This window comes from Cebus imitator, unplaced genomic scaffold (genome assembly GCF_001604975.1).
Source record: "Cebus imitator isolate Cc_AM_T3 unplaced genomic scaffold, Cebus_imitator-1.0 Scaffold170, whole genome shotgun sequence".
In the NCBI taxonomy this organism is placed as follows: Eukaryota; Metazoa; Chordata; class Mammalia; order Primates; family Cebidae; genus Cebus; species Cebus imitator.
The window spans coordinates 1,842,967-1,854,034 of NW_016107485.1; positions in this window are offsets into that span (position 1 = coordinate 1,842,967).

The following is an 11,068-nucleotide window of genomic DNA, read 5'->3' on the forward strand; positions in this document are numbered from 1 at the left end:
AATTAAAAAAAAAAAAAGAAAAACAGAAGATGACCTTGATGGAAAAAAAATATTTTTTAAAAAAAGATATACTGTGGAAGGGGGGAGAATCCCATAACTAACTGCTGAGGAGGGACCTGCTTTGGGGAGTAGGGGAAGGCCCAGGGAGTGGGGCAGGGGGCTGCTTACTCACTCTGGGGATTCGCCATGGACACGTCTCAACTGCGCAAGCTGCTCCCCATGTTTCCCTGCCCCACTTCACCCCCTTGGGGGCTGCTCAAGGGTAGGTGGGCGTGGGTGGTAGGAGGTTTTTTTTTTTACCCAGGGCTCTGGAAGGACACCAAACTGTTCTGCTTGTTACCTTCCCTCCGTCTTCTCGCCTTTCACAGTCCCCTCCTGCCTGCTCCTGTCCAGCCAGGTCTACCACCCACCCCACCCCTCTTCTCCCGCCCCCTGCCCCTCCAGGTTGCCTGGTGATCTGTTTTGTTTCCTTTTGTGTTTCTTTTTCTGTTTTGAGTGTCTTTCTTTGCAGGTTTCTGTAGCCGGAAGATCTCCGTTCCGCTCCCAGCGGCTCCAGTGTAAATTCCCCTTCCCCCTGGGGAAATGCACTACCTTGTTTTGGGGGGTTTAGGGGTGTTTTTGTTTTTCAGTTTTTTTTGTTTTGTTTTGTTTTGTTTTCCTTTGCCTTTTTTCCCTTTTATTTGGAGGGAATGGGAGGAAGTGGGAACAGGGAGGTGGGAGGTGGATTTTGTTTATTTTTTTAGCTCATTTCCAGGGGTGGGAATTTTTTTTTAATATGTGTCATGAATAAAGTTGTTTTTGAAAATAAAAATTGTTTGGCCTTTTGGGTGTAAGGATTATTTATCTTCCTATTCTCTCTTGGATTGCAGATGGCTATTAATTGCACTTTGTGGAAGTACTGGTGTTATGGAAGGGAGGTTGCCACTTGTGAATTGAGGTGTAGGAGTTAAATTACAACTAGCAAGAACATTGTGTATAATTGAGAATGGTGGGTTTTCTGGATAACATGTAACCCTGTTTGACATTTGAGAAATAAGCCTGGTAAACTAAAAGAATAGCCAAGTTATAGTGACCTAGTGGTGCCTCTGTGTGCTCCTGATAAAACTGAACATGCAAATGAACTATCCATGCCAGCAGCTCTGGAACTTTGGATTGGGGTCTCGCTATGTTGACCGGGTTGATCTCAAGTGATCCTCCCATCTTAGCCTCCCAAAGTGTTGGGGTTACAGATGTGAGCCACTTTGCCCAGCTACTTTTCTACCTCAAGGAGGGCCCAAGAAATGCAAAAGACAACACATGTAGCTAAGAGACAATTGCTAAGCTTGTTTTTTTCCAATCATGCAGTAACCACTTATGTGTTCAGCTAACTTATATTGGATTGTAACTTATATTGGATTGTTTTATTTGAGATGGTCTTGCTTTGTCACCCAGGCTGGAGTGCAGTGGCACAATCTTGGCTCACTGCAGCCTTAACCTCCCAGGCTCAAGTGATTCTCCCACCTCGGCTTCCCACATAGCTGGGACTGTTGGCACCTGCCACCACACTTGGCTGTTTTTGTAGAGACAGAGATTGCAGGCATGAACCACCATGCCTGGCCCACAGAGCCATTTCTTTAACATTATTTTTGAAGAGCATCCAGGTCAGAGGCAATTTTGAACAAAACATCCTGAGAAATGAATGAAAAAATAGGTTGAAATACTAAGAAATCCTATACTTAATGAAATCTGAAGGCTTGACCTGGGTAGTGATGCAATATTCAAGTTTTAAAACCAATCTGACACTGGAATGAAAAATGGAGGAATTAAGATGGCCAAGTCAAAATTTAGATATGAAAAGTGAAAGCCAGCTGGGAAGTCCTAATAAACTGGCCAGGCCCTGTGGCTCATGCCTATAGGGAGGTCAAGGCAGGAGGACTGCTTGAGCTCAGGCGTTCAAGACCAGCCTGGGCAACACACCAGGTGGATTTTCATATTTTTAGTGGAGACGGGGTTTCGCCATGTTGGCCAGGCTGGTCTCGAACTGAGACCTCAGGTGATTCACCCTCCTCAGCCTCTCAAAGTGCTGGGATTACAAGCGTGAGCCACCGTGCCTAGTGCAATATAAATTTTTTACTGGAAGAATGAAATAGTGTTAAGTAACTTGATGCTGTTAATGCTGTGAAAGTTTCACCTGTCCACCAGGGGGCACTAAATGGCTGGCTCTAAAAGATCCCTATAAATTATTGAGTCTTGGAGGGTGAATCATGTTTTGACCCTTCTCTGGTTTTAGCTTTCCATATTCAGTCAATTCTACTCTATCTTGTCCATTCTCTCTATTCCTACTTTCACTGCTTTCCCCATCATCACTGCAGGGGTCCTGGCAGATGTATCTGGCTTCAAACTTTTTTTAAAAAAAATAAAAATTCGTTTTAAAATTATTTTAAAATAAAAGATGGGGTCTTGCTATGTTGGCCAAGTTGGTCTTGAATTCTTGACCTCAAGCAATCTTCCTGCCTTGGCCTCTCAAAGTGCTAGGATTATAGGTGTAAGCCACTGTGTCCAGCCTCCAAACTTCTTATTGCCCAAAAAGCTCTCTATGATGCCACCAATAAGTACAAATGCAAGCATGGAGCTACAACTTTTCCAATCTGATCCTGATCACATTTCCCTTCCACATCCTGCCCTACATCTGATGTACTATGCATTCTAGTTTTATTTATTTTCGGGTATCCCTCATGCGGTTCCCTACATGTAGCCTGCTATGCTCATTCCAACTCATATCAAAATCATGCATATCCTTCCAAGTGTAAGCAGGTACAACAGACATGAAGCCTTTCTTGGTTTCCTAGTTAGAAGTAATCAATCATCCCTGCAGTCAGGACAAACTGTTCCTATTCCTGTTTAATAGTTACTTCGTGGTACATTTGTTTCCCCACTAGAAATGCAAGCTCTTTGAGGACATGGATTGTTCCTTTGTGTCTGCCTCACAGAGCCTGCCACTTAGTAGGTGCCCAAAAGATGTTCATTCACCATGGGCTTGCCTTTCCTGTCCTGGACAAAGCAGTAACAACAATAGTGTTCCTTTTATCCTGGCCCTGCTAATTTTATCCTTATAGGAGTCAGACTTCCTAATTTGCTTAAAAGAGACTAGGTTTAGAGGAAAAAGCATAGAAAAAAAAGTTACTTTTCTTGGGCAAGCTTGGTTATTTTTGGTAGATGAGTTCTGTCCATCACTTCTGATCAGCTCTCCATTAACTGAGGGATAGAAACGAGCCCAATCTCATGGGAGTTCTACGGGAAGAAAGTGAGACTGGGAGAGCCTGTGTATAAAATCTGTCTGGGGTGAGGGTCTGTGAGTCAGAGATCCTTAGAGGGCCTTTGGATGATGCAAAATAAGCCGAAACAACCCAGTGCTTTTTGAGGTAGGATTTGCCTAATCTGACGTTGGCAATGGAGAAAAGAAGCAATTGGTGGGTTTTTACAATAATATTGCTGCCTTCCTTATTTTTATTTATGGTTACAATGAGCAGCCTTTCTCAAATCATGATCATATTTTATTATATTTAGTAGAGATAAGGTCTCTTTATTATTTAATTATTAATATTATTTCATTATATTTTATTTTTTGTAAAGGGGGATCTTGCTATGTTGCCCAAACTGGCCTCAAACTCCTGGGCTCAAGTGATCATCCCATCTCAGCCTCCCAAAGCGCTGCCATTATGAGGATGAGCCACCGTGCCTGGCCCAGTATTCTTTTCTATGGCTGAGTAGTATTTTACTGGATGTAACAAATTTTGTTTCTATCATCAACCGATGGACATTTGGGTTGTTTTCATGTTTTTTGGCTGTTACAAATAGTTCTGCTACAAACAACCGTATACCTTTTTTTTTTGAGATGGAGTCTCTGTCACCAGGCTGGAGTGCAATGGCGCGATCTTGGCTCACTGCAACCTCCAACTCCCTGGTTCAAGTGATTCTCCTGCCTCAGCCTCCTGAGTAGCTGGGATTACAGGTAAGTGCCACCACGCCTAGATAATTTTTGTATTTTTAGTAGAGACAGGATTTCACCATGTTGGCTAAGATGGTCTTGATCTCCTGACCTCAGGTGATCTACCCACCTCAGCCTCCCAAAGTGCTGGGATTACAAGTGTGAGCCCCCACGTCCGGCTACAACTGTATATGTTTTTGTGTGAACAAGTGTTTTCATTTCTCTTGGGTATGGGTGTATACTTAAGAATAGAGTTGCTGGGTCATATCGTGCTATGATTTGAATGTTTGCACCCCCACCAAAATCCACATGCTGAAATCTTAACCCCCAAGGTTATGATATTAGGAGTTGGAGACTTTTGGGAGGTAATTAGGTCATGAGGACCAAGCCCCATGAGCTACCTTGACCTTTTAAGTCATGTGAGGATACAGCAAGAAGGTACCATCTATGCACCAGGAAATGGGACCTCACCAGACACCAAATCTGCCAGAACCCTGATGTTGGGCTTCCCAGTCTCCAGAACTGCAACAAATAAACTTCTGTGGCTTATAAGCCACCTAGCCAACTTATTTTGTTATAGCAGCCCAAATGAATCTACTAAGACCCATGGTAACTATCTTTAACCTTTTGAGGAACTGCCAGACTGTTTTCCAAAGCAGCTGCATCATTTTACATTTTCACCAGCAACGTATGAGGCTTCGGGTCTCTTTACATCTTTACCAAACTTGTTATTGTCAATCTCTTTGATTATAGCCATCCTAGAGGGTATGAAAAGGTATTTCATTGTGGTTTTAATTTGCATTTGTCTGATGACTCAAAGATAATTAGCATCTTTTCATGTACTTGCCATTTGTGTGTGTGTATATATATATATATATATAAATTTTTTTTTTTATTGTCTATTCAGATCATTTGCCCTTTTTCTTTTTTTTTTGAGACAGGGTGTCACTCTGCACCCCCAGGGTGGAGTGCAGTGGCACGATTATGGCTCACCACAGCCTCAACCTTTCTGAGCTCAGGTGATCTTCCTACCTCAGCCGTTTGAGTAGCTGGGACTACAGGTGCATGCCACCACGCCCGGCTAGTTTTTAATTTTTCTAGAAATAAGGTTTCGCCATGTTGGCCAGACTGCTCTTGAACTCCGGGTCTCAAGCAATCTGCCCGCCTCAGCCTCCCAAAGTGGTGGGGTTATGGGCATGAAACACCAGGCCTGACCCCTATTTTTAAATTAGGTTGCCTTCTTGTAAGACTTTTTTAAATTTTTAAAATTAAATTATTATTATTTTTTTTTATTTTTAGAGACCAGGTATTGCTATGTTGCTGAGGTTAGTGTACACAGGTGAGGTACTTCAGTGCGTGCATAGTGCACTCCAGCCTTGAACTCCTGGCATTAAGCAAACGTCCTGCCTCAGCCTCCCCAACAGCTGGGACTATAGGTATGCAGCACCATGCCCAGCCTTCCTTTGCTGAATCCTGAATACCAAATACTAGACTTATAATTTGCAAATATTTTCTTCCATTTGTGGGTTGTTTCTTTGCTTTCTTGATATTGTTTTTTGAAGCACAAAGTCATGAATATGTGTCTATGTTTTCTTCTGAGAGTTTTTTTTTTTTTTTTTTTTTTTTTTTGAGACGGAGTCTCGTTCTGTTGCCCAGGCTGGAGTGCAGTCTCCCGGAGATTGTGGTGAGCCGAGATCACACCACTACACTCCAGCCTGGGCAACAGATTCTCCTGCCTCAGCCTCCTGTATAGCTGGGACTACAGGTATGTACCACCATGCCCGGCTAATTTTTGTATTTTTAGTAGAGACTTGGGTCTCACCATGTTGGCCAGGATGGTCTCGAACTGCTGACCTCATGATCTGCACACCTCGACCTCCCAAAGATTTGCTGAGAGTTTTATAGTTTTAGCTCTTATGTTTAGGTCTTTAATCCATTTTGAGTTTATTAATTTTTTTAATATTTATTTTTTGAGACAGAGTCTCACTCTGTCACCCAGGCTGAAGTGCTGTAGTGCAATCTTGGCTCACTGCAACCTCTGCCTACTGGGTTCAAGCAATTTTCATGCCTCAGCCTCCCGAGAAGCTGGGATTCCAGGCATGTGCCACCATGCCCAGCTAATTTTTGTATTTTTAGTAGAGAAAAGGTTTCACCAAGTTGGCCAGGCTGGTCTTGAACTCCTGACAAGTGGTCTACCTGCCTCAGCCTCCTGAAGTGCTGGATCACAGATGTGAGCCACTGCACCCACCCTTGAATTTATTTTTGTGTATGGTATAAGCCAGGGGTCTGATTTTCTTCTTTTGCATGTGGATATCCAGTTGTCCCTGTACTATTTGTTAAAAAGACTTCTTTCCCCATTAAATGGTCTTGGTCCCCTTTTTGTAAATCAATTAACCAGTCTCCAAACTAGTTTCTCAATTCTAATCCATTGATTTTCGTGTTTGTCCTTATGGCAGTACCACACTGTCTATATTACTGTAGCTTTGTAATAAATTGTGAAATTGTAGAAGTGTGAGTCCTCCAATTTTCCTCTTTTTCAAGATTGTTTGGCTACTCTGGGTCTTTTGCATTTCCATATCAATTTTAGAATCAGCTTATCTATATCTGCAAAAAGATACTGGGACTTTAATAGTAATTACATTAAATCTGTAGTTCAATTTAGGGAGTACTGCCATCTTAATAATATATATACATGTATATATTTTATTTATTTATTTTTAAGACGGAGTCTTACTCTGTCACCCAGGCTGGAGTGCAGTGGCATTGTCTCAGCTCAGTGCAACCTCTGCCTCCTGGATTCAAGTGATTCTCCTGCCTCAGCCTCCAGAGTAGCTGGGATTACAGGCACCTGCCACCGCGCTTGACTAAGTTTTGTATTTTTGAAGGAGTTTCACCATGTTGGCCATGCTGGTCTTGAACTCCTGACCTCAAGTGGCCTGCCTTGGTATCCCAAAGTGCTGGTATTACAGGCGTGTGCCACCACACCTGGCCCATCTTAACAATATTAAGTCTTCCAATCCATGAACACAGGATGTCTCTTTATTTTTTTAGGTCCTTCATTTCTTTCAATGGTGTTCCATAGTTTTCAGTGTACAAGTCTTGCACTTCTTTTGTTAAATTTATTCCTAAGTATTTTGGATTTTTTTTTTTTTTTGCTATTGCAGATGAAATTGTTTTCTTAATTTCATTATCAGATTTTTAAAATTGCTATTGTATAGAAGTACAATTGATATTTTATATTGATTTATTTTTTCTTAATTTGTTTTTAGAGACAGAGTCTCTCTCTATCACGGAGGTGGGAGTTTGGTGGTGCATTCATAGCTCACTGCAGCTTCTAACTCCTGGGTTCAGGTAATCCTGCCACCTCAGCATCCTGAGTAGCTGGGATTACAGGTTGTACATCCCCACACCTGGCTAATTTAAGATTTTTTTCAGGAGGCTGAGGCAGGAGAATTGCCTGAACCCAGGAGGCGGAGGTTGTGGTGAGCCGAGATCGCGCCATTGCACTCCAGCCTGGGTAACGAGAGCGAGACTCCGTCTCAAAAAAAAAAAAAAAAAAAAAAAAAAAAATTTTTTTTTTTTTTTAATAGAGATTCGGTCTTGCCATCTTGCCCAGGCTGGGCTCACACTCTTGATCTCAAGTAATCCTCCCACCTCAGTTTTCCAAAGGGCTGCGATTACAGGTGTGAGCCACTTTGCTCAGCTATATTGATTTGTATCTTGCAAGTTCAAATCAGCAAGGTTGTATCTTGTAACCTTGCTGAACATACTAATTTTTAATATTTTTTTGTGAATTCCTTGGCATTTTCTCTATGTAAGATCTTGTCATCTGCAAATATAAAAGGCTTTATTTCTTCCTTTCCATTCTGTGTGGCTTTTATTTCATTTTCTTTTTTTTTTATTTTTTATTTTTTTGAGGTGGAGTCTCACTCTGTCGCCAGGCTGGAGTGCAGTGGCACAATCTCGACTGCAACCTCTGCCTCCTGGGTTCAAGCGATTCTCCTGCCTCAGCCTCCCAAGTAGCTGGGATTACAAGTGTGCACCACCATGCCCAGCTAATTTTTGTATTTTTAGTAGAGATGGTCTCGATCTCTTGACCTCATGATCTGCCTGCCTTGGCCTCCCAGGGTGCTGGGATTACAGGCATGAGCCACCGTACCTGGACCATTTTCTTTATTTATTTCCCTGGCTAGAACCTCCAGTACAGTGTTGAATAAAAGTGGCAAGAGCAGACATCCCTATCTTGTTTCTGATATTAGGGGAAAAGCTTTCAGTCTTGCACTGAATATGATGTTAGCTGTGGGCTTTTCATAGATATCCTTTATTCACAGGTGTTTGAAATAAACACTTACTGTCCTCCAAGCACACGGTGTCATGTTATACCTCTAGGCTTTGCAAACATTTGCTGAAAGAATAAACAAACATTACTCAACTTTTGGAATATCTACCATGTGTCGCACATTGGTGTTTCTAAATTGAATAAGACACAGTTCCTGTCCTCAAGGAGCTGTAAACCAAAAATAAAATTTGAAGGCCCCCCTCATGTACATCTGGATGGACTTCTTCCTTGCCTAGGGCACTCAAAAATTTAAGTACTGTTGCAGGCTGTAATGGGAAGTGGGAGTCCAACATGCCTCATTATATCCCTCTGGCATTAACATCAACACAAATCTCAAGTCTGATAAGAAACATTTACAATCTATTTTCTCTGAAGCCTTCTGGAGGCTTCATCTTCATGATAAAACCTAGGTATCCAAAAGCCTTTATCTTAATTCAAACGTTCCTTTCTACTGATACTTTTTCAAGCAATTGCCAATCAGAATATGTTTAAATCTATGGCCTGGGAAGCCCCTGGCCCCACCTTTGAATTGTCCTGCCCTTTCAGATCCAACCATTGTAAATCCTACATGAACTTATTGGTGTATTATGTCTCCCTAAAATGTATAAAGCAAGATGATGAACTCCGACCACCTTGGGCACGTGTCCTCAGGACCTCCTGAGGTTGTATCCTTAATCTTGGCAAAATAAACTTTCTAAATTGATTGAGACTGGTCTCAGATCATTTTTGGTTTACAAATTGGTGACCACAAAGGGAGTCTGAGCCCTAACCTCTGACAAATCTTTAATCAATGCTTGGTAACAACTTGAGCTGTCTTTATGACTCAAATCAATAGGACAATTTGCTGAGGCTTGGGAACTCCCCTTTCTCCAGAGAATCCCCAATCTCTCAAATTCTGATTGAGATCTAAAGTTTATTTTGCTGTACACCTCCTTTTCTGGAGCTTTACTTGCTTCCAACAAGGAAGGCAAGCTTTCCTGCTTCTATGATGTTGGAAGGCAGGTAACTTTTAGAGTTTTAGCTAATTTCTTTTCTTTTCTTTTTGAGATGGAGTTTTGCTCTTGTCGCCCAGGCTGGAGTGCAATGGCACAATTTCAGCTCACTTCAACCTCCGCCTCCCGGGTTCAAGCAATTCTTCTGCCTCAGCCTCCCGAGTAGCTGGAATTACAGGCACCTGCCACCATGCCCAGATAATTTTTTTGTATTTTTTTTTTAGAAGAGATGGGGTTTCACCTGTTGGTCAGGCTGGTCTTAAATTCCTGACCTCAGGTGATCCACTCACTTCAGCCTCCCAAACTGCTGGGATCACAGGCGTGAGCTGCCGCGCCCAGCAAGTTTTAGCCAATTTCTAACAGAGAAGGCAAGTTTGAGTTTCTTCCTGCGTCTAGGATGGTGGAGAGTAGACTTCGACTTGAGACCCATTTTTAGGTAAGAAGCTGATTTGGTCTTTCTTTCATTTTTTCTTTCTTTCTTTGTCTTGAAAATTGCCCGTAATGACCAAAGGTTAAAATTGACAACAGCTGGTCTTAATTTCGCCGTACCATTACAGCGCTAACTGATCATATTGTTGGTTTTCTTTGCTGTCGTCCAGTCTTTCTCCCTTTAGATTTGACCAACTCTACCTGTCTTGGTCAAATCCTAATGAGAATTCCTAATTATGGAAACAAGGCCTCTGAATAAGCTAAAATTTCTCACAGCTATAAAAATAAAAAAACACGGGCTTAGTTTGTATTTATTGTCTTAATTTTCTTCCACCCTATTCCTTCCCCTTTGCCATCTTCAGTACAAAGAAAAAATCTATAGAAGGCCTCTATTGACTGGAATTCGTCAAATAACTCAAAACAAAGGTGCCACTCATCCCTTTTGGAGTGTTCTGTTTTCTTTTTGGAGTTTCAAGAGTCATAGGCAGATTCTTCTTCGGTCTAAAGTTCTGCTCTCCTGTATTGCATTATCTGACCTCTTTGGCTTTCCGGTATACCAAAGATTATCTTGCACTGTGTGAGGATTTGAGCTTGGTGTGTGTAATGGCGGACGACAGCTACAAAGCTGGGGGTGACTGAGAACAGTTTACAGGAAGTGGTCTTAGATTTGTTTTTCCTTCTGGGAAGATGTTATTTAAGATTCTAATTCTAGTTTGCAAGTACACTTTTAAAAGTGTCTTCTCCATTGCCTTTCCTCCTGGAATTAATCTTGATTGGCTGCTCTATGCACATGTAGGAGGAAGTGAACTGTCCTTTTCATAGATAAATGAGAGACTGAGTTTCCACAGCTTCAAAGAGAAAGGGCATTTTGCTCTTCCCAGTCGAAAGGTATCCCTGAGTGACAGGGGACTGAGTGGGAATGTCAGGGGGTTGACCCTCCCATGATGTGCAGTGGCCCTACAGGGAACTTCAAACAAAATTAGTTTAAAAAGGCTCATCTGGGAAGTGCATATAGGAACTGGTCACCCCATGCTTTCAGCCCTCCTAGAGGTGCTAGACCTCCAGACAGAGAAACTGAGTCACATTGTGTGTGACACACTGTGGAGTCCCACCCACAACCAGCACACTTTGCCCTACTCCACCAAACTCTAGACCACAGCTCAGTTCCTTGTTTTTTTAAAACTTTTTTTTTTTTCTTGAGATGGAGTTTCATTCTTGTTGCCCAAGATGGAGTACAATGGCATGATCTCAGCTCACTGCACCCTCCGCCTCCCAGGTTGAAGCAATTCTCCTGCCTCAGTCTCCCGAGTAACTGGTATTACAGGCACCTGTCACCACACC